This window comes from Daphnia pulicaria, chromosome 6 (assembly GCF_021234035.1).
Source record: "Daphnia pulicaria isolate SC F1-1A chromosome 6, SC_F0-13Bv2, whole genome shotgun sequence".
In the NCBI taxonomy this organism is placed as follows: domain Eukaryota; kingdom Metazoa; phylum Arthropoda; class Branchiopoda; order Diplostraca; family Daphniidae; genus Daphnia; species Daphnia pulicaria.
This window is the reverse complement of record NC_060918.1, coordinates 14,028,062-14,047,654: the sequence shown is the minus strand read 5'-3', so window position 1 is coordinate 14,047,654 and position 19,593 is coordinate 14,028,062. Positions and strand designations below refer to the sequence as shown.

The following is a 19,593-nucleotide window of genomic DNA, read 5'->3' as shown; positions in this document are numbered from 1 at the left end:
ATGACCTGTTACTTGGCGTTTCCAGAAACGTGTCTATTTTTCAGAACCAGTGCCGAAATGCATTATGGCGGTCTTTGAGTGTAGTTTACAAACACAAAATGTAGTCAGAGACAAATTATAGGATGAAAGAATGTGTACCCATTTTGTTTACGAAGAATAGAAAAACGTCCGTACTTCCGTCCGTAAAAGATCTATGAGCAATCGTAAAATTTAAAAATGAACTCGAACGGAAAACTATTGCAATACCAATTATTAAGCCCGGTTAGCTCAGACGGTAGAGCGCGGGACTTTTAATCCTGAGGTCAAGGGTTCAAGTCCCTTATCGGGCGGCTAGTCTTTTGATTTTAGTTAGTATTGTTGGTTTTCCACCATTTATTATCAAGTTAATATCGTTTGAAATCATTCACCATTATGGGCAGAATTCATAGATGTTCATAGACGACAACACGAGTTCTCATGGTGTTTCTTTACGTTAATTCCTACGATGTAGAGAAAGTGCGAACCAAAAGGAAGTACATTCGGATATAGGTCGTGGAACATACACAAATAATGAAATGAGATAGTGAGAAAGAGTATCCCTCATTGTGAGAGTAGAAAGCCTTGATATTTGATACAACTAATTGCAATAGTAAATGTATGTCCAGTTATAGAACTCGAAAGCTGTAAATAGAGTTTGTAGTTAAGATTATTCAAAAAACATGGTTTTCAAGATTGAGACGATGTCCACAGACGGTAATCGCTGTATGTTTATATAACATGGGACGTTTGGCTATCTTCTAGGAAAAAGCTTTGCAATATAACGTCATTCCTCGAATAGGAGATTCAACATAACTCAGCCTTTGTGGCCTAATGGATAAGGCACCGGCCTCCTAAGGCGGGGATTGCGAGTTCGAGTCTCGCTAGAGGTAGCGAGCAACCGAAACTATAATTATCGAAAATCGTCGTTAAATTGGCAATTACTTGTCTTTTGTTTTACTGTTTTCAAGCAAACATTTTCATTGGTCCAAGTGTTGGGAAATCGCTGAAATGGCATGCTTAAACTTGGAAACCTTTGCCAGTGACAATTACTTGGCAGCGGAACTTATTCTGCTGTTTTACAGGTGAACTCTGACTCTCTCATCCTTCTCTGCCGTCTTCACTGGTTCCTGGAGCAACAACGCGCTGAATTCAAGACGCTGGTCATGATGGTAAGGTGCATTCTCGGCAACGTGTACTTGTTGTCTCTCATCTACTTTTAGAAACTATCTAAACCTGGCCTACGATCACAGACCTCGACTTCGATGGACCTGACTGTTCTTACCACTCGTACGGACCATTGTTGAGAGCATGCCTTATCCAGGGTCACCCCGTTGCTTAGTTTGTCTTGTCTTGTCCAGGGCCATCACATATGCTAAAGACCTAAAGACCTTTCGTTCTTCTCTCACTGTGTACTCCCCTACTGATTTTAAACTTGGATGTTCTCCCAAAAAATGACTAGAAATAACTTCTGGCGTCACTTGATCAAATGTTGTGTAGTTACATTTACCAATAAAATGCCACAAAACGCAGATAGTAGGATTCGAACCTACGCTCCAAGATGGAAACTGATTTCGAGTCAGTCGCCTTAACCACTCGGCCATACCTGCATTCACTATTTTAGCAAAATATTTCGAATCTATCAGTACCTTTTTAGAGTGGAAAATATTTAATGAAAGAATTATAGTGGCCCGTAAGAGGATCGAACTCATGACCTCCGCGTTATTAGCACGGCGCTCTAACCAACTGAGCTAACAGGCCAATAAATTCTTAATATATTAATAAAAGGTTCATTCATCATCAGTTAGGTATACTCTGTGTGTCTTTAGAGAGAATGATTTAAGGTATCTACCAAGCAAGGCTATATCAGCAGCCAATTTCAATCGTCACTGTGAAGGCAATGCAAGCCAGTGATATTCATTGAGTGTTCGAGATATATTTGTAGTTTTATTGATCTGACATGATTCCCCATGGTTTGTGGTTAACTACTACTCATCATGAACTAATAGTTTCGTCATATGCTATTAATCGTGGCGGGACTCGAACCCGCAATTTTCGGATAACTACTTTCATAGAAGTCCGACGTCTTATCCATTAGGCCACACGACCTACACTTAAAGAAAGTGCTAAGATTTTGCATCTCTCATTTAACCTGCTCTTCAGTAAGGTCAAACGGAAATATTGGTGAACCAATAAATATTACTACTAGATTGTCTGAAAAATCGGGGCAGTTGTGGCCGAGTGGTTAAGGCGATAGACTTGAAATCTATTCCTCTCTGAGGGCGTAGGTTCGAACCCTACCAACTGCGGTGAATTGCCATTTGTTTCACATGCTAGTATTTTCTAGTGGAACAACTCATTTTCAATCGTTTACTAATATCTCAAATTTACGCATGATTACAAATATTAACTGTGCAGTCATGGGTATCCTAGGTCCCGGGATCTATCTCGGAACCGTGGAGCCATGACCTGTTACTTGGCGTTTCCAGAAACGTGTCTATTTTTCAGAACCAGTGCCGAAATGCATTATGGCGGTCTTTGAGTGTAGTTTACAAACACAAAATGTAGTCAGAGACAAATTATAGGATGAAAGAATGTGTACCCATTTTGTTTACGAAGAATAGAAAAACGTCCGTACTTCCGTCCGTAAAAGATCTATAAGCAATCGTAAAATTTAAAAATGAACTCGAACGGAAAACTATTGCAATACCAATAATTAAGCCCGGTTAGCTCAGACGGTAGAGCGCGGGACTTTTAATCCTGAGGTCAAGGGTTCAAGTCCCTTATCGGGTGGCTAGTCTTTTGATTTTAGTTAGTATTGTTGGTTTTCCACCATTTATTATCAAGTTAATATCGTTTGAAATCATTCACCATTATGGGCAGAATTCATAGATGTTCATAGACGACAACACGAGTTCTCATGGTGTTTCTTTACGTTAATTCCTACGATGTAGAGAAAGTGCGAACCAAAAGGAAGTACATTCGGATATAGGTCGTGGAACATACACAAATAATGAAATGAGATAGTGAGAAAGAGTATCCCTCATTGTGAGAGTAGAAAGCCTTGATATTTGATACAACTAATTGCAATAGTAAATGTATGTCCAGTTATAGAACTCGAAAGCTGTAAATAGAGTTTGTAGTTAAGATTATTCAAAAAACATGGTTTTCAAGATTGAGACGATGTCCACAGACGGTAATCGCTGTATGTTTATATAACATGGGACGTTTGGCTATCTTCTAGGAAAAAGCTTTGCAATATAACGTCATTCCTCGAATAGGAGATTCAACATAACTCAGCCTTTGTGGCCTAATGGATAAGGCACCGGCCTCCTAAGCCGGGGATTGCGAGTTCGAGTCTCGCCAGAGGTAGCGAGCAACCGAAACTATAATTATCGAAAATCGTCGTTAAATTGGCAATTACTTGTCTTTTGTTTTACTGTTTTCAAGCAAAAATTTTCATTGGTCCAAGTGTTGGGAAATCGCTGAAATGGCATGCTTAAACTTGGAAACCTTTGCCAGTGACAATTACTTGGCAGCGGAACTTATTCTGCTGTTTTACAGGTGAACTCTGACTCTCTCATCCTTCTCTGCCGTCTTCATTGGTTCCTGGAGCAACAACGCGCTGAATTCAAGACGCTGGTCATGATGGTAAGGTGCATTCTCGGCAACGTGTACTTGTTGTCTCTCATCTACTTTTAGAAACTATCTAAACCTGGCCTACGATCACAGACCTCGACTTCGATGGACCTGACTGTTCTTACCACTCGTACGGACCATTGTTGAGAGCATGCCTTATCCAGGGTCACCCCGTTGCTTAGTTTGTCTTGTCTTGTCCAGGGCCATCACATATGCTAAGGACCTAAAGACCTTTCGTTCTTCTCTCACTGTGTACTCCCCTACTGATTTTAAACTTGGATGTTCTCCCAAAAAATGACTAGAAATAACTTCTGGCGTCACTTGATCAAATGTTGTGTAGTTACATTTACCAATAAAATGCCACAAAACGCAGATAGTAGGATTCGAACCTACGCTCCAAGATGGAAACTGATTTCGAGGCAGTCGCCTTAACCACTCGGCCATATCTGCATTCACTATTTTAGCAAAATATTTCGAATGTATCAGTACCTTTTTAGAGTGGAAAATATTTAATGAAAGAATTATAGTGGCCCGTAAGAGGTCGAACTCATGACCTCCGCGTTATTAGCACGGCGCTCTAACCAACTGAGCTAACAGGCCAATAAATTCTTAATATATTAATAAAAGGTTCATTCATCATCAGTTAGGTATACTCTGTGTGTCTTTAGAGAGAATGATTTAAGGTATCTACCAAGCAAGGCTATATCAGCAGCCAATTTCAATCGTCACTGTGAAGGCAATGCAAGCCAGTGATATTCATTGAGTGTTCGAGATATATTTGTAGTTTTATTGATCTGACATGATTCCCCATGGTTTGTGGTTAACTACTACTCATCATGAACTAATAGTTTCGTCATATGCTATTAATCGTGGCGGGACTCGAACCCGCAATTTTCGGATAACTACTTTCATAGAAGTCCGACGTCTTATCCATTAGGCCACACGACCTACACTTAAAGAAAGTGCTAAGATTTTGCATCTCTCATTTAACCTGCTCTTCAGTAAGGTCAAACGGAAATATTGGTGAACCAATAAATATTACTACTAGATTGTCTGAAAAATCGGGGCAGTTGTGGCCGAGTGGTTAAGGCGATAGACTTGAAATCTATTCCTCTCTGAGGGCGTAGGTTCGAACCCTACCAACTGCGGTGAATTGCCATTTGTTTCACATGCTAGTATTTTCTAGTGGAACAACTCATTTTCAATCGTTTACTAATATCTCAAATTTACGCATGATTACAAATATTAACTGTGCAGTCATGGGTATCCTAGGTCCCGGGATCTATCTCGGAACCGTGGAGCCATGACCTGTTACTTGGCGTTTCCAGAAACGTGTCTATTTTTCAGAACCAGTGCCGAAATGCATTATGGCGGTCTTTGAGTGTAGTTTACAAACACAAAATGTAGTCAGAGCCAAATTATAGGATGAAAGAATGTGTACCCATTTTGTTTACGAAGAATAGAAAAACGTCCGTACTTCCGTCCGTAAAAGATCTATAAGCAATCGTAAAATTTAAAAATGAACTCGAACGGAAAACTATTGCAATACAAATTATTAAGCCCGGTTAGCTCAGACGGTAGAGCGCGGGACTTTTAATCCTGAGGTCAAGGGTTCAAGTCCCTTATCGGGCGGCTAGTCTTTTGATTTTAGTTAGTATTGTTGGTTTTCCACCATTTATTATCAAGTTAATATCGTTTGAAATCATTCACCATTATGGTCAGAATTCATAGATGTTCATAGACGACAACACGAGTTCTCATGGTGTTTCTTTACGTTAATTCCTACGATGTAGAGAAAGTGCGAACCAAAAGGAAGTACATTCGGATATAGGTCGTGGAACATACACAAATAATGAAATGAGATAGTGAGAAAGAGTATCCCTCATTGTGAGAGTAGAAAGCCTTGATATTTGATACAACTAATTGCAATAGTAAATGTATGTCCAGTTATAGAACTCGAAAGCTGTAAATAGAGTTTGTAGTTAAGATTATTCAAAAAACATGGTTTTCAAGATTGAGACGATGTCCACAGACGGTAATCGCTGTATGTTTATATAACATGGGACGTTTGGCTATCTTCTAGGAAAAAGCTTTGCAATATAACGTCATTCCTCGAATAGGAGATTCAACATAACTCAGCCTTTGTGGCCTAATGGATAAGGCACCGGCCTCCTAAGCCGGGGATTGCGAGTTCGAGTCTCGCCAGAGGTAGCGAGCAACCGAAACTATAATTATCGAAAATCGTCGTTAAATTGGCAATTACTTGTCTTTTGTTTTACTGTTTTCAAGCAAAAATTTTCATTGGTCCAAGTGTTGGGAAATCGCTGAAATGGCATGCTTAAACTTGGAAACCTTTGCCAGTGACAATTACTTGGCAGCGGAACTTATTCTGCTGTTTTACAGGTGAACTCTGACTCTCTCATCCTTCTCTGCCGTCTTCATTGGTTCCTGGAGCAACAACGCGCTGAATTCAAGACGCTGGTCATGATGGTAAGGTGCATTCTCGGCAACGTGTACTTGTTGTCTCTCATCTACTTTTAGAAACTATCTAAACCTGGCCTACGATCACAGACCTCGACTTCGATGGACCTGACTGTTCTTACCACTCGTACGGACCATTGTTGAGAGCATGCCTTATCCAGGGTCACCCCGTTGCTTAGTTTGTCTTGTCTTGTCCAGGGCCATCACATATGCTAAAGACCTAAAGACCTTTCGTTCTTCTCTCACTGTGTACTCCCCTACTGATTTTAAACTTGGATGTTCTCCCAAAAAATGACTAGAAATAACTTCTGGCGTCACTTGATCAAATGTTGTGTAGTTACATTTACCAATAAAATGCCACAAAACGCAGATAGTAGGATTCGAACCTACGCTCCAAGATGGAAACTGATTTCGAGTCAGTCGCCTTAACCACTCGGCCATATCTGCATTCACTATTTTAGCAAAATATTTCAAATCTATCAGTACCTTTTTAGAGGGGAAAATATTTAATGAAAGAATTATAGTGGCCCGTAAGAGGATCGAACTCATGACCTCCGCGTTATTAGCACGGCGCTCTAACCAACTGAGCTAACAGGCCAATAAATTCTTAATATATTAATAAAAGGTTCATTCATCATCAGTTAGGTATACTCTGTGTGTCTTTAGAGAGAATGATTTAAGGTATCTACCAAGCAAGGCTATATCAGCAGCCAATTTCAATCGTCACTGTGAAGGCAATGCAAGCCAGTGATATTCATTGAGTGTTCGAGATATATTTGTAGTTTTATTGATCTGACATGATTCCCCATGGTTTGTGGTTAACTACTACTCATCATGAACTAATAGTTTCGTCATATGCTATTAATCGTGGCGGGACTCGAACCCGCAATTTTCGGATAACTACTTTCATAGAAGTCCGACGCCTTATCCATTAGGCCACACGACCTACACTTAAAGAAAGTGCTAGGATTTTGCATCTCTCATTTAACCTGCTCTTCAGTAAGGTCAAACGGAAAATTTTGGTGAACCAATAAATATTATTACTAGATTGTCTGAAAAATCGGGGCAGTTGTGGCCGAGTGGTTAAGGCGATAGACTTGAAATCTATTCCTCTCTGAGGGCGTAGGTTCGAACCCTACCAACTGCGGTGAATTGCCATTTGTTTCACATGCTAGTATTTTCTAGTGGAACAACTCATTTTCAATCGTTTACTAGTATCTCAAATTTACGCATGATTACAAATATTAACTGTGCAGTCATGGGTATCCTAGGTCCCGGGATCTATCTCGGAACCGTGGAGCCATGACCTGTTACTTGGCGTTTCCAGAAACGTGTCTATTTTTCAGAACCAGTGCCGAAATGCATTATGGCGGTCTTTGAGTGTAGTTTACAAACACAAAATGTAGTCAGAGACAAATTATAGGATGAAAGAATGTGTACCCATTTTGTTTACGAAGAATAGAAAAACGTCCGTACTTCCGTCCGTAAAAGATCTATAAGCAATCGTAAAATTTAAAAATGAACTCGAACGGAAAACTATTGCAATACCAATTATTAAGCCCGGTTAGCTCAGACGGTAGAGCGCGGGACTTTTAATCCTGAGGTCAAGGGTTCAAGTCCCTTATCGGGCGGCTAGTCTTTTGATTTTAGTTAGTATTGTTGGTTTTCCACCGTTTATTTTCAAGTTAATATCGTTTGAAATCATTCACCATTATGGGCAGAATTCATAGATGTTCATAGACGACAACACGAGTTCTCATGGTGTTTCTTTACGTTAATTCCTACGATGTAGAGAAAATGCGAACCAAAAGGAAGTACATTCGGATATAGGTCGTGGAACATACACAAATAATGAAATGAGATAGTGAGAAAGAGTATCCCTCATTGTGAGAGTAGAAAGCCTTGATATTTGATACAACTAATTGCAATAGTAAATGTATGTCCAGTTATAGAACTCGAAAGCTGTAAATAGAGTTTGTAGTTAAGATTATTCAAAAAACATGGTTTTCAAGATTGAGACGATGTCCACAGACGGTAATCGCTGTATGTTTATATAACATGGGACGTTTGGCTATCTTCTAGGAAAAAGCTTTGCAATATAACGTCATTCCTCGAATAGGAGATTCAACATAACTCAGCCTTTGTGGCCTAATGGATAAGGCACCGGCCTCCTAAGCCGGGGATTGCGAGTTCGAGTCTCGCCAGAGGTAGCGAGCAACCGAAACTATAATTATCGAAATCGTCGTTAAATTGGCAATTACTTGTCTTTTGTTTTACTGTTTTCAAGCAAAAATTTTCATTGGTCCAAGTGTTGGGAAATCGCTGAAATGGCATGCTTAAACTTGGAAACCTTTGCCAGTGACAATTACTTGGCAGCGGAACTTATTCTGCTGTTTTACAGGTGAACTCTGACTCTCTCATCCTTCTCTGCCGTCTTCACTGGTTCCTGGAGCAACAACGCGCTGAATTCAAGACGCTGGTCATGATGGTAAGGTGCATTCTCGGCAACGTGTACTTGTTGTCTCTCATCTACTTTTAGAAACTATCTAAACCTGGCCTACGATCACAGACCTCGACTTCGATGGACCTGACTGTTCTTACCACTCGTACGGACCATTGTTGAGAGCATGCCTTATCCAGGGTCACCCCGTTGCTTAGTTTGTCTTGTCTTGTCCAGGGCCATCACATATGCTAAAGACCTAAAGACCTTTCGTTCTTCTCTCACTGTGTACTCCCCTACTGATTTTAAACTTGAATGTTCTCCCAAAAAATGACTAGAAATAACTTCTGGCGTCACTTGATCAAATGTTGTGTAGTTACATTTACCAATAAAATGCCACAAAACGCAGATAGTAGGATTCGAACCTACGCTCCAAGATGGAAACTGATTTCGAGTCAGTCGCCTTAACCACTCGGCCATATCTGCATTCACTATTTTAGCAAAATATTTCGTATCTATCAGTACCTTTTTAGAGTGGAAAATATTTAATGAAAGAATTATAGTGGCCCGTAAGAGGTTCGAACTCATGACATCCGCGTTATTAGCACGGCGCTCTAACCAACTGAGCTAACAGGCCAATAAATTCATAATATATTAATAAAAGGTTCATTCATCATCAGTTAGGTATACTCTGTGTGTCTTTAGAGAGAATGATTTAAGGTATCTACCAAGCAAGGCTATATCAGCAGCCAATTTCAATCGTCACTGTGAAGGCAATGCAAGCCAGTGATATTCATTGAGTGTTCGAGATATATTTGTAGTTTTATTGATCTGACATGATTCCCCATGGTTTGTGGTTAACTACTACTCATCATGAACTAATAGTTTCGTCATATGCTATTAATCGTGGCGGGACTCGAACCCGCAATTTTCGGATAACTACTTTCATAGAAGTCCGACGCCTTATCCATTACGCCACACGACCTACACTTAAAGAAAGTGCTAGGATTTTGCATCTCTCATTTAACCTGCTCTTCAGTAAGGTCAAACGGAAATATTGGTGAACCAATAAATATTATTACTAGATTGTCTGAAAAATCGGGGCAGTTGTGGCCGAGTGGTTAAGGCGATAGACTTGAAATCTATTCCTCTCTGAGGGCGTAGGTTCGAACCCTACCAACTGCGGTGAATTGCCATTTGTTTCACATGCTAGTATTTTCTAGTGGAACAACTCATTTTCAATCGTTTACTAGTATCTCAAATTTACGCATGATTACAAATATTAACTGTGCAGTCATGGGTATCCTAGGTCCCGGGATCTATCTCGGAACCGTGGAGCCATGACCTGTTACTTGGCGTTTCCAGAAACGTGTCTATTTTTCAGAACCAGTGCCGAAATGCATTATGGCGGTCTTTGAGTGTAGTTTACAAACACAAAATGTAGTCAGAGCCAAATTATAGGATGAAAGAATGTGTACCCATTTTGTTTACGAAGAATAGAAAAACGTCCGTACTTCCGTCCGTAAAAGATCTATAAGCAATCGTAAAATTTAAAAATGAACTCGAACGGAAAACTATTGCAATACAAATTATTAAGCCCGGTTAGCTCAGACGGTAGAGCGCGGGACTTTTAATCCTGAGGTCAAGGGTTCAAGTCCCTTATCGGGCGGCTAGTCTTTTGATTTTAGTTAGTATTGTTGGTTTTCCACCATTTATTATCAAGTTAATATCGTTTGAAATCATTCACCATTATGGGCAGAATTCATAGATGTTCATAGACGACAACACGAGTTCTCATGGTGTTTCTTTACGTTAATTCCTACGATGTAGAGAAAGTGCGAACCAAAAGGAAGTACATTCGGATATAGGTCGTGGAACATACACAAATAATGAAATGAGATAGTGAGAAAGAGTATCCCTCATTGTGAGAGTAGAAAGCCTTGATATTTGATACAACTAATTGCAATAGTAAATGTATGTCCAGTTATAGAACTCGAAAGCTGTAAATAGAGTTTGTAGTTAAGATTATTCAAAAAACATGGTTTTCAAGATTGAGACGATGTCCACAGACGGTAATCGCTGTATGTTTATATAACATGGGACGTTTGGCTATCTTCTAGGAAAAAGCTTTGCAATATAACGTCATTCCTCGAATAGGAGATTCAACATAACTCAGCCTTTGTGGCCTAATGCATAAGGCACCGGCCTCCTAAGCCGGGGATTGCGAGTTCGAGTCTCGCCAGAGGTAGCGAGCAACCGAATCTATAATTATCGAAAATCGTCGTTAAATTGGCAATTACTTGTCTTTTGTTTTACTGTTTTCAAGCAAAAATTTTCATTGGTCCAAGTGTTGGGAAATCGCTGAAATGGCATGCTTAAACTTGGAAACCTTTGCCAGTGACAATTACTTGGCAGCGGAACTTATTCTGCTGTTTTACAGGTGAACTCTGACTCTCTCATCCTTCTCTGCCGTCTTCACTGGTTCCTGGAGCAACAACGCGCTGAATTCAAGACGCTGGTCATGATGGTAAGAAGCATTCTCGGCAACGTGTACTTGTTGTCTCTCATCTACTTTTAGAAACTATCTAAACCTGGCCTACGATCACAGACCTCGACTTCGATGGACCTGACTGTTCTTACCACTCGTACGGACCATTGTTGAGAGCATGCCTTATCCAGGGTCACCCCGTTGCTTAGTTTGTCTTGTCTTGTCCAGGGCCATCACATATGCTAAAGACCTAAAGACCTTTCGTTCTTCTCTCACTGTGTACTCCCCTACTGATTTTAAACTTGAATGTTCTCCCAAAAAATGACTAGAAATAACTTCTGGCGTCACTTGATCAAATGTTGTGTAGTAACATTTACCAATAAAATGCCACAAAACGCAGATAGTAGTATTCGAACCTACGCTTCAAGATAGAAACTGATTTCCAGTCAGTCGCCTTAACCACTCGGCCATATCTTCATTCACTATTTTAGCAAAATATTTCGAATCTATCAGTACCTTTTTAGAGTGGAAAATATTTAATGAAAGAATTATAGTGGCACGTAAGAGGATCGAACTCATGACCTGCGCGTTATTAGCACGGCGCTCTAACCAACTGAGCTAACAGGCCAATAAATTCTTAATATATTAATAAAAGGTTCATTCATCATCAGTTAGGTATACTCTGTGTGTCTTTAGAGAGAATGATTTAAGGTATCTACCAAGCAAGGCTATATCAGCAGCCAATTTCAATCGTCACTGTGAAGGCAATGCAAGCCAGTGATATTCATTGAGTGTTCGAGATATATTTGTAGTTTTATTGATCTGACATTATTCCCCATGGTTTGTGGTTAACTACTACTCATCATGAACTAATAGTTTCGTCATATGCTATTAATCGTGGCGGGACTCGAACCCGCAATTTTCGGATAACTACTTTCATAGAAGTCCGACGCCTTATCCATTACGCCACACGACCTACACTTAAAGAAAGTGCTAGGATTTTGCATCTCTCATTTAACCTGCTCTTCAGTAAGGTCAAACGAAAATATTGGTGAACCAATAAATATTATTACTAGATTGTCTGAAAAATCGGAGCAGTTGTGGCCGAGTGGTTAAGGCGATAGACTTGAAATCTATTCCTCTCTGAGGGCGTAGGTTCGAACCCTACCAACTGCGGTGAATTGCCATTTGTTTCACATGCTAGTATTTTCTAGTGGAACAACTCATTTTCAATCGTTTACTAGTATCTCAAATTTACGCATGATTACAAATATTAACTGTGCAGTCATGGGTATCCTAGGTCCCGGGATCTATCTCGGAACCGTGGAGCCATGACCTGTTACTTGGCGTTTCCAGAAACGTGTCTATTTTTCAGAACCAGTGCCGAAATGCATTATGGCGGTCTTTGAGTGTAGTTTACAAACACAAAATGTAGTCAGAGACAAATTATAGGATGAAAGAATGTGTACCCATTTTGTTTACGAAGAATAGAAAAACGTCCGTACTTCCGTCCGTAAAAGATCTATAAGCAATCGTAAAATTTAAAAATGAACTCGAACGGAAAACTATTGCAATACCAATTATTAAGCCCGGTTAGCTCAGACGGTAGAGCGCGGGACTTTTAATCCTGAGGTCAAGGGTTCAAGTCCCTTATCGGGCGGCTAGTCTTCTGATTTTAGTTAGTATTGTTGGTTTTCCACCATTTATTATCAAGTTAATATCGTTTGAAATCATTCACCATTATGGGCAGAATTCATAGATGTTCATAGACGACAACACGAGTTCTCATGGTGTTTCTTTACGTTAATTCCTACGATGTAGAGAAAGTGCGAACCAAAAGGAAGTACATTCGGATATAGGTCGTGGAACATACACAAATAATGAAATGAGATAGTGAGAAAGAGTATCCCTCATTGTGAGAGTAGAAAGCCTTGATATTTGATACAACTAATTGCAATAGTAAATGTATGTCCAGTTATAGAACTCGAAAGCTGTAAATAGAGTTTGTAGTTAAGATTATTCAAAAAACATGGTTTTCAAGATTGAGACGATGTCCACAGACGGTAATCGCTGTATGTTTATATAACATGGGACGTTTGGCTATCTTCTAGGAAAAAGCTTTGCAATATAACGTCATTCCTCGAATAGGAGATTCAACATAACTCAGCCTTTGTGGCCTAATGGATAAGGCACCGGCCTCCTAAGCCGGGGATTGCGAGTTCGAGTCTCGCCAGAGGTAGCGAGCAACCGAAACTATAATTATCGAAAATCGTCGTTAAATTGGCAATTACATGTCTTTTGTTTTACTGTTTTCAAGCAAAAATTTTCATTGGTCCAAGTGTTGGGAAATCGCTGAAATGGCATGCTTAAACTTGGAAACCTTTGCCAGTGACAATTACTTGGCAGCGGAACTTATTCTGCTGTTTTACAGGTGAACTCTGACTCTCTCATCCTTCTCTGCCGTCTTCACTGGTTCCTGGAGCAACAACGCGCTGAATTCAAGACGCTGGTCATGATGGTAAGGTGCATTCTCGGCAACGTGTACTTGTTGTCTCTCATCTACTTTTAGAAACTATCTAAACCTGGCCTACGATCACAGACCTCGACTTCGATGGACCTGACTGTTCTTACCACTCGTACGGACCATTGTTGAGAGCATGCCTTATCCAGGGTCACCCCGTTGCTTAGTTTGTCTTGTCTTGTCCAGGGCCATCACATATGCTAAAGAACTAAAGACCTTTCGTTCTTCTCTCACTGTGTACTCCCCTACTGATTTTAAACTTGGATGTTCTCCCAAAAAATGACTAGAAATAACTTCTGGCGTCACTTGATCAAATGTTGTGTAGTTACATTTACCAATAAAATGCCACAAAACGCAGATAGTAGGATTCGAACCTACGCTCCAAGATGGAAACTGATTTCGAGTCAGTCGCTTTAACCACTCGGCCATATCTGCATTCACTATTTTAGCAAAATATTTCGAATGTATCAGTACCTTTTTAGAGTGGAAAATATTTAATGAAAGAATTATAGTGGCCCGTAAGAGGATCGAACTCATGACCTCCGCGTTATTAGCACGGCGCTCTAACCAACTGAGCTAACAGGCCAATAAATTCTTAATATATTAATAAAAGGTTCATTCATCATCAGTTAGGTATACTCTGTGTGTCTTTAGAGAGAATGATTTAAGGTATCTACCAAGCAAGGCTATATCAGCAGCCAATTTCAATCGTCACTGTGAAGGCAATGCAAGCCAGTGATATTCATTGAGTGTTCGAGATATATTTGTAGTTTTATTGATCTGACATGATTCCCCATGGTTTGTGGTTAACTACTACTCATCATGAACTAATAGTTTCGTCATATGCTATTAATCGTGGCGGGACTCGAACCCGCAATTTTCGGATAACTACTTTCATAGAAGTCCGACGCCTTATCCATTAGACCACACGACCTACACTTAAAGAAAGTGCTAGGATTTTGCATCTCTCATTTAACCTGCTCTTCAGTAAGGTCAAACGGAAATATTGGTGAACCAATAAATATTATTACTAGATTGTCTTAAAAATCGGGGCAGTTGCGGCCGAGTGGTTAAGGCGATAGACTTGAAATCTATTCCTCTCTGAGGGCGTAGGTTCGAACCCTACCAACTGCGGTGAATTGCCATTTGTTTCACATGCTAGTATTTTCTAGTGGAACAACTCATTTTCAATCGTTTACTAGTATCTCAAATTTACGCATGATTACAAATATTAACTGTGCAGTCATGGGTATCCTAGGTCCCGGGATCTATCTCGGAACCGTGGAGCCATGACCTGTTACTTGGCGTTTCCAGAAACGTGTCTATTTTTCAGAACCAGTGCCGAAATGCATTATGGCGGTCTTTGAGTGTAGTTTACAAACACAAAATGTAGCCAGAGACAAATTATAGGATGAAAGAATGTGTACCCATTTTGTTTACGAAGAATAGAAAAACGTCCGTACTTCCGTCCGTAAAAGATCTATAAGCAATCGTAAAATTTAAAAATGAACTCGAACGGAAAACTATTGCAATACCAATTATTAAGCCCGGTTAGCTCAGACGGTAGAGCGCGGGACTTTTAATCCTGAGGTCAAGGGTTCAAGTCCCTTATCGGGCGGCTAGTCTTCTGATTTTAGTTAGTATTGTTGGTTTTCCACCATTTATTATCAAGTTAATATCGTTTGAAATCATTCACCATTATGGGCAGAATTCATAGATGTTCATAGACGACAACACGAGTTCTCATGGTGTTTCTTTACGTTAATTCCTACGATGTAGAGAAAGTGCGAACCAAAAGGAAGTACATTCGGATATAGGTCGTGGAACATACACAAATAATGAAATGAGATAGTGAGAAAGAGTATCCCTCATTGTGAGAGTAGAAAGCCTTGATATTTGATACAACTAATTGCAATAGTAAATGTATGTCCAGTTATAGAACTCGAAAGCTGTAAATAGAGTTTGTAGTTAAGATTATTCAAAAAACATGGTTTTCAAGATTGAGACGATGTCCACAGACGGTAATCGCTGTATGTTTATACAACATGGGACGTTTGGCTATCTTCTAGGTAAAAGCTTTGCAATATAACGTCATTCCTCGAATAGGAGATTCAACATAACTCAGCCTTTGTGGCCTAATGGATAAGGCACCGGCCTCCTAAGCCGGGGATTGCGAGTTCGAGTCTCGCCAGAGGGTGCGAGCAACCGAAACTATAATTATCGAAAATCGTCGTTAAATTGGCAATTACTTGTCTTTTGTTTTACTGTTTTCAAGCAAAAATTTTCATTGGTCCAAGTGTTGGGAAATCGCTGAAATGGCATGCTTAAACTTGGAAACCTTTGCCAGTGACAATTACTTGGCAGCGGAACTTATTCTGCTGTTTTACAGGTGAACTCTGACTCTCTCATCCTTCTCTGCCGTCTTCACTGGTTCCTGGAGCAACAACGCGCTGAATTCAAGACGCTGGTCATGATGGTAAGGTGCATTCTCGGCAACGTGTACTTGTTGTCTCTCATCTACTTTTAGAAACTATCTAAACCTGGCCTACGATCACAGACCTCGACTTCGATGGACCTGACTGTTCTTACCACTCGTACGGACCATTGTTGAGAGCATGCCTTATCCAGGGTCACCCCGTTGCTTAGTTTGTCTTGTCTTGTCCAGGGCCATCACATATGCTAAAGACCTAAAGACCTTTCGTTCTTCTCTCACTGTGTACTCCCCTACTGATTTTAAACTTGGATGTTCTCCCAAAAAATGACTAGAAATAACTTCTGGCGTCACTTGATCAAATGTTGTGTAGTTACATTTACCAATAAAATGCCACAAAACGCAGATAGTAGGATTCGAACCTACGCTCCAAGATGGAAACTGATTTCGAGTCAGTCGCTTTAACCACTCGGCCATATCTGCATTCACTATTTTAGCAAAATATTTCGTATCTATCAGTACCTTTTTAGAGTGGAAAATATTTAATGAAAGAATAATAGTGGCCCGTAAGAGGATCGAACTCATGACCTCCGCGTTATTAGCACGGCGCTCTAACCAACTGAGCTAACAGGCCAATAAATTCTTAATATATTAATAAAAGGTTCATTCATCATCAGTTAGGTATACTCTGTGTGTCTTTAGAGAGAATGATTTAAGGTATCTACCAAGCAAGGCTATATCAGCAGCCAATTTCAATCGTCACTGTGAAGGCAATGCAAGCCAGTGATATTCATTGAGTGTTCGAGATATATTTGTAGTTTTATTGATCTGACATGATTCCCCATGGTTTGTGGTTAACTACTACTCATCATGAACTAATAGTTTCGTCATATGCTATTAATCGTGGCGGGACTCGAACCCGCAATTTTCGGATAACCACTTTCATAGAAGTCCGACGCCTTATCCATTACGCCACACGACCTACACTTAAAGAAAGTGCTAGGATTTTGCATCTCTCATTTAACCTGCTCTTCAGTAAGGTCAAACGGAAATATTGGTGAACCAATAAATATTATTACTAGATTGTCTGAAAAATCGGGGGAGTTGTGGCCGAGTGGTTAAGGCGATAGACTTGAAATCTATTCCTCTCTGAGGGCGTAGGTTCGAACCCTACCAACTGCGGTGAATTGCCATTTGTTTCACATGCTAGTATTTTCTAGTGGAACAACTCATTTTCAATCGTTTACTAGTATCTCAAATTTACGCATGATTACAAATATTAACTGTGCAGTCATGGGTATCCTAGGTCCCGGGATCTATCTCGGAACCGTGGAGCCATGACCTGTTACTTGGCGTTTCCAGAAACGTGTCTATTTTTCAGAACCAGTGCCGAAATGCATTATGGCGGTCTTTGAGTGTAGTTTACAAACACAAAATGTAGTCAGAGCCAAATTATAGGATGAAAGAATGTGTACCCATTTTGTTTACGAAGAATAGAAAAACGTCCGTACTTCCGTCCGTAAAAGATCTATAAGCAATCGTAAAATTTAAAAATGAACTCGAACGGAAAACTATTGCAATACCAATTATAAAGCCCGGTTAGCTCAGACGGTAGAGCGCGGGACTTTTAATCCTGAGGTCAAGGGTTCAAGTCCCTTATCGGACGGCTAGTCTTTTGATTTTAGTTAGTATTGTTGGTTTTCCACCATTTATTATCAAGTTAATATCGTTTGAAATCATTCACCATTATGGGCAGAATTCATAGATGTTCATAGACGACAACACGAGTTCTCATGGTGTTTCTTTACGTTAATTCCTACGATGTAGAGAAAGTGCGAACCAAAAGGAAGTACATTCGGATATAGGTCGTGGAACATACACAAATAATGAAATGAGATAGTGAGAAAGAGTATCCCTCATTGTGAGAGTAGAAAGCCTTGATATTTGATACAACTAATTGCAATAGTAAATGTATGTCCAGTTATAGAACTCGAAAGCTGTAAATAGAGTTTGTAGTTAAGATTATTCAAAAAACATGGTTTTCAAGATTGAGACGATGTCCACAGACGGTAATCGCTGTATGTTTATATAACATGGGACGTTTGGCTATCTTCTAGGAAAAAGCTTTGCAATATAACGTCATTCCTCGAATAGGAGATTCAACATAACTCAGCCTTTGTGGCCTAATGGATAAGGCACCGGCCTCCTAAGCCGGGGATTGCGAGTTCGAGTCTCGCCAGAGGTAGCGAGCAACCGAAACTATAATTATCGAAAATCGTCGTTAAATTGGCAATTACTTGTCTTTTGTTTTACTGTTTTCAAGCAAAAATTTTCATTGGTCCAAGTGTTGGGAAATCGCTGAAATGGCATGCTTAAACTTGGAAACCTTTGCCAGTGACAATTACTTGGCAGCGGAACTTATTCTGCTGTTTTACAGGTGAACTCTGACTCTCTCATCCTTCTCTGCCGTCTTCACTGGTTCCTGGAGCAACAACGCGCTGAATTCAAGACGCTGGTCATGATGGTAAGGTGCATTCTCGGCAACGTGTACTTGTTGTCTCTCATCTACTTTTAGAAACTATCTAAACCTGGCCTACGATCACAGACCTCGACTTCGATGGACCTGACTGTTCTTACCACTCGTACGGACCATTGTTGAGAGCATGCCTTATCCAGGGTCACCCCGTTGCTTAGTTTGTCTTGTCTTGTCCAGGGCCATCACATATGCTAAAGACCTAAAGACCTTTCGTTCTTCTCTCACTGTGTACTCCCCTACTGATTTTAAACTTGGATGTTCTCCCAAAAAATGACTAGAAATAACTTCTGGCGTCACTTGATCAAATGTTGTGTAGTTACATTTACCAATAAAATGCCACAAAACGCAGATAGTAGGATTCGAACCTACGCTCCAAGATGGAAACTGATTTCGAGTCAGTCGCCTTAACCACTCGGCCATATCTGCATTCACTATTTTAGCAAAATATTTCGAATCTATCAGTACCTTTTTAGAGTGGAAAATATTTAATGAAAGAATAATAGTGGCCCGTAAGAGGATCGAACTCATGACCTCCGCGTTATTAGCACGGCGCTCTAACCAACTGAGCTAACAGGCCAATAAATTCTTAATATATTAATAAAAGGTTCATTCATCATCAGTTAGGTATACTCTGTGTGTCTTTAGAGAGAATGATTTAAGGTATCTACCAAGCAAGGCTATATCAGCAGCCAATTTCAATCGTCACTGTGAAGGCAATGCAAGCCAGTGATATTCATTGAGTGTTCGAGATATATTTGTAGTTTTATTGATCTGACATGATTCCCCATGGTTTGTGGTTAACTACTACTCATCATGAACTAATAGTTTCGTCATATGCTATTAATCGTGGCGGGACTCGAACCCGCAATTTGCCGCAAATGCCACAAAACGCAGATAGTAAGATTCGAACCTACGCTCCAAGATGGAAACTGATTTCGAGTCAGTCGCCTTAACCACTCGGCCATATCTGCATTCACTATTTTAGCAAAATATTTCGAATCTATCAGTACCTTTTTAGAGTGGAAAATATTTAATGAAAGAA

At 40.0% G+C, this 19,593-nt stretch overlaps 35 non-coding genes across 35 annotated transcripts; 20 read left to right on the top strand and 15 right to left on the bottom strand.

Moving 5' to 3' along the window:
- Positions 1 to 256: 256 nt before the first annotated feature.
- Trnak-uuu lies at positions 257 to 329 on the top strand. The gene has a single exon. It is a non-coding gene; the product is annotated as a tRNA-Lys (tRNA).
- A 1,214-nt stretch (positions 330 to 1,543) lies between these two features.
- Trnas-cga lies at positions 1,544 to 1,625 on the bottom strand. Its single transcript has one exon. It is a non-coding gene; the product is annotated as a tRNA-Ser (tRNA).
- Positions 1,626 to 1,702: 77 nt separating this feature from the next.
- Positions 1,703 to 1,776, bottom strand: Trnai-aau. Its single transcript has one exon. It is a non-coding gene; the product is annotated as a tRNA-Ile (tRNA).
- A 466-nt stretch (positions 1,777 to 2,242) lies between these two features.
- Trnas-uga lies at positions 2,243 to 2,324 on the top strand. The gene has a single exon. It is a non-coding gene; the product is annotated as a tRNA-Ser (tRNA).
- Positions 2,325 to 3,314: 990 nt separating this feature from the next.
- Trnar-ccu lies at positions 3,315 to 3,387 on the top strand. The gene has a single exon. It is a non-coding gene; the product is annotated as a tRNA-Arg (tRNA).
- Positions 3,388 to 4,022: 635 nt separating this feature from the next.
- Positions 4,023 to 4,104, bottom strand: Trnas-cga. Its single transcript has one exon. It is a non-coding gene; the product is annotated as a tRNA-Ser (tRNA).
- Positions 4,105 to 4,720: 616 nt separating this feature from the next.
- Trnas-uga lies at positions 4,721 to 4,802 on the top strand. Its single transcript has one exon. It is a non-coding gene; the product is annotated as a tRNA-Ser (tRNA).
- A 411-nt stretch (positions 4,803 to 5,213) lies between these two features.
- Trnak-uuu lies at positions 5,214 to 5,286 on the top strand. Its single transcript has one exon. It is a non-coding gene; the product is annotated as a tRNA-Lys (tRNA).
- Positions 5,287 to 5,792: 506 nt separating this feature from the next.
- Positions 5,793 to 5,865, top strand: Trnar-ccu. The gene has a single exon. It is a non-coding gene; the product is annotated as a tRNA-Arg (tRNA).
- A 635-nt stretch (positions 5,866 to 6,500) lies between these two features.
- Positions 6,501 to 6,582, bottom strand: Trnas-cga. The gene has a single exon. It is a non-coding gene; the product is annotated as a tRNA-Ser (tRNA).
- A 77-nt stretch (positions 6,583 to 6,659) lies between these two features.
- Trnai-aau lies at positions 6,660 to 6,733 on the bottom strand. The gene has a single exon. It is a non-coding gene; the product is annotated as a tRNA-Ile (tRNA).
- A 264-nt stretch (positions 6,734 to 6,997) lies between these two features.
- Trnar-ucu lies at positions 6,998 to 7,081 on the bottom strand. The gene is given in 2 exon segments: positions 6,998 to 7,033; positions 7,045 to 7,081. It is a non-coding gene; the product is annotated as a tRNA-Arg (tRNA).
- Positions 7,082 to 7,200: 119 nt separating this feature from the next.
- Positions 7,201 to 7,282, top strand: Trnas-uga. Its single transcript has one exon. It is a non-coding gene; the product is annotated as a tRNA-Ser (tRNA).
- A 411-nt stretch (positions 7,283 to 7,693) lies between these two features.
- Positions 7,694 to 7,766, top strand: Trnak-uuu. The gene has a single exon. It is a non-coding gene; the product is annotated as a tRNA-Lys (tRNA).
- Positions 7,767 to 8,272: 506 nt separating this feature from the next.
- Trnar-ccu lies at positions 8,273 to 8,345 on the top strand. The gene has a single exon. It is a non-coding gene; the product is annotated as a tRNA-Arg (tRNA).
- Positions 8,346 to 8,979: 634 nt separating this feature from the next.
- Positions 8,980 to 9,061, bottom strand: Trnas-cga. Its single transcript has one exon. It is a non-coding gene; the product is annotated as a tRNA-Ser (tRNA).
- A 617-nt stretch (positions 9,062 to 9,678) lies between these two features.
- On the top strand, positions 9,679 to 9,760 carry Trnas-uga. The gene has a single exon. It is a non-coding gene; the product is annotated as a tRNA-Ser (tRNA).
- A 411-nt stretch (positions 9,761 to 10,171) lies between these two features.
- Trnak-uuu lies at positions 10,172 to 10,244 on the top strand. The gene has a single exon. It is a non-coding gene; the product is annotated as a tRNA-Lys (tRNA).
- Positions 10,245 to 10,750: 506 nt separating this feature from the next.
- Trnar-ccu lies at positions 10,751 to 10,823 on the top strand. Its single transcript has one exon. It is a non-coding gene; the product is annotated as a tRNA-Arg (tRNA).
- Positions 10,824 to 11,458: 635 nt separating this feature from the next.
- Positions 11,459 to 11,540, bottom strand: Trnas-gga. The gene has a single exon. It is a non-coding gene; the product is annotated as a tRNA-Ser (tRNA).
- A 617-nt stretch (positions 11,541 to 12,157) lies between these two features.
- Positions 12,158 to 12,239, top strand: Trnas-uga. Its single transcript has one exon. It is a non-coding gene; the product is annotated as a tRNA-Ser (tRNA).
- A 411-nt stretch (positions 12,240 to 12,650) lies between these two features.
- Positions 12,651 to 12,723, top strand: Trnak-uuu. The gene has a single exon. It is a non-coding gene; the product is annotated as a tRNA-Lys (tRNA).
- A 506-nt stretch (positions 12,724 to 13,229) lies between these two features.
- Positions 13,230 to 13,302, top strand: Trnar-ccu. The gene has a single exon. It is a non-coding gene; the product is annotated as a tRNA-Arg (tRNA).
- Positions 13,303 to 13,937: 635 nt separating this feature from the next.
- Positions 13,938 to 14,019, bottom strand: Trnas-cga. Its single transcript has one exon. It is a non-coding gene; the product is annotated as a tRNA-Ser (tRNA).
- Positions 14,020 to 14,096: 77 nt separating this feature from the next.
- Trnai-aau lies at positions 14,097 to 14,170 on the bottom strand. The gene has a single exon. It is a non-coding gene; the product is annotated as a tRNA-Ile (tRNA).
- A 466-nt stretch (positions 14,171 to 14,636) lies between these two features.
- Trnas-uga lies at positions 14,637 to 14,718 on the top strand. Its single transcript has one exon. It is a non-coding gene; the product is annotated as a tRNA-Ser (tRNA).
- Positions 14,719 to 15,129: 411 nt separating this feature from the next.
- Trnak-uuu lies at positions 15,130 to 15,202 on the top strand. The gene has a single exon. It is a non-coding gene; the product is annotated as a tRNA-Lys (tRNA).
- A 506-nt stretch (positions 15,203 to 15,708) lies between these two features.
- On the top strand, positions 15,709 to 15,784 carry Trnar-ccu. Its single transcript has one exon. It is a non-coding gene; the product is annotated as a tRNA-Arg (tRNA).
- A 632-nt stretch (positions 15,785 to 16,416) lies between these two features.
- On the bottom strand, positions 16,417 to 16,498 carry Trnas-cga. The gene has a single exon. It is a non-coding gene; the product is annotated as a tRNA-Ser (tRNA).
- Positions 16,499 to 16,575: 77 nt separating this feature from the next.
- Trnai-aau lies at positions 16,576 to 16,649 on the bottom strand. Its single transcript has one exon. It is a non-coding gene; the product is annotated as a tRNA-Ile (tRNA).
- Positions 16,650 to 17,115: 466 nt separating this feature from the next.
- Positions 17,116 to 17,197, top strand: Trnas-uga. Its single transcript has one exon. It is a non-coding gene; the product is annotated as a tRNA-Ser (tRNA).
- Positions 17,198 to 18,187: 990 nt separating this feature from the next.
- Positions 18,188 to 18,260, top strand: Trnar-ccu. The gene has a single exon. It is a non-coding gene; the product is annotated as a tRNA-Arg (tRNA).
- Positions 18,261 to 18,895: 635 nt separating this feature from the next.
- Trnas-cga lies at positions 18,896 to 18,977 on the bottom strand. Its single transcript has one exon. It is a non-coding gene; the product is annotated as a tRNA-Ser (tRNA).
- Positions 18,978 to 19,054: 77 nt separating this feature from the next.
- On the bottom strand, positions 19,055 to 19,128 carry Trnai-aau. Its single transcript has one exon. It is a non-coding gene; the product is annotated as a tRNA-Ile (tRNA).
- Positions 19,129 to 19,440: 312 nt separating this feature from the next.
- Trnas-cga lies at positions 19,441 to 19,522 on the bottom strand. Its single transcript has one exon. It is a non-coding gene; the product is annotated as a tRNA-Ser (tRNA).
- Between the last annotated feature and the right edge of the window lie 71 nt (positions 19,523 to 19,593).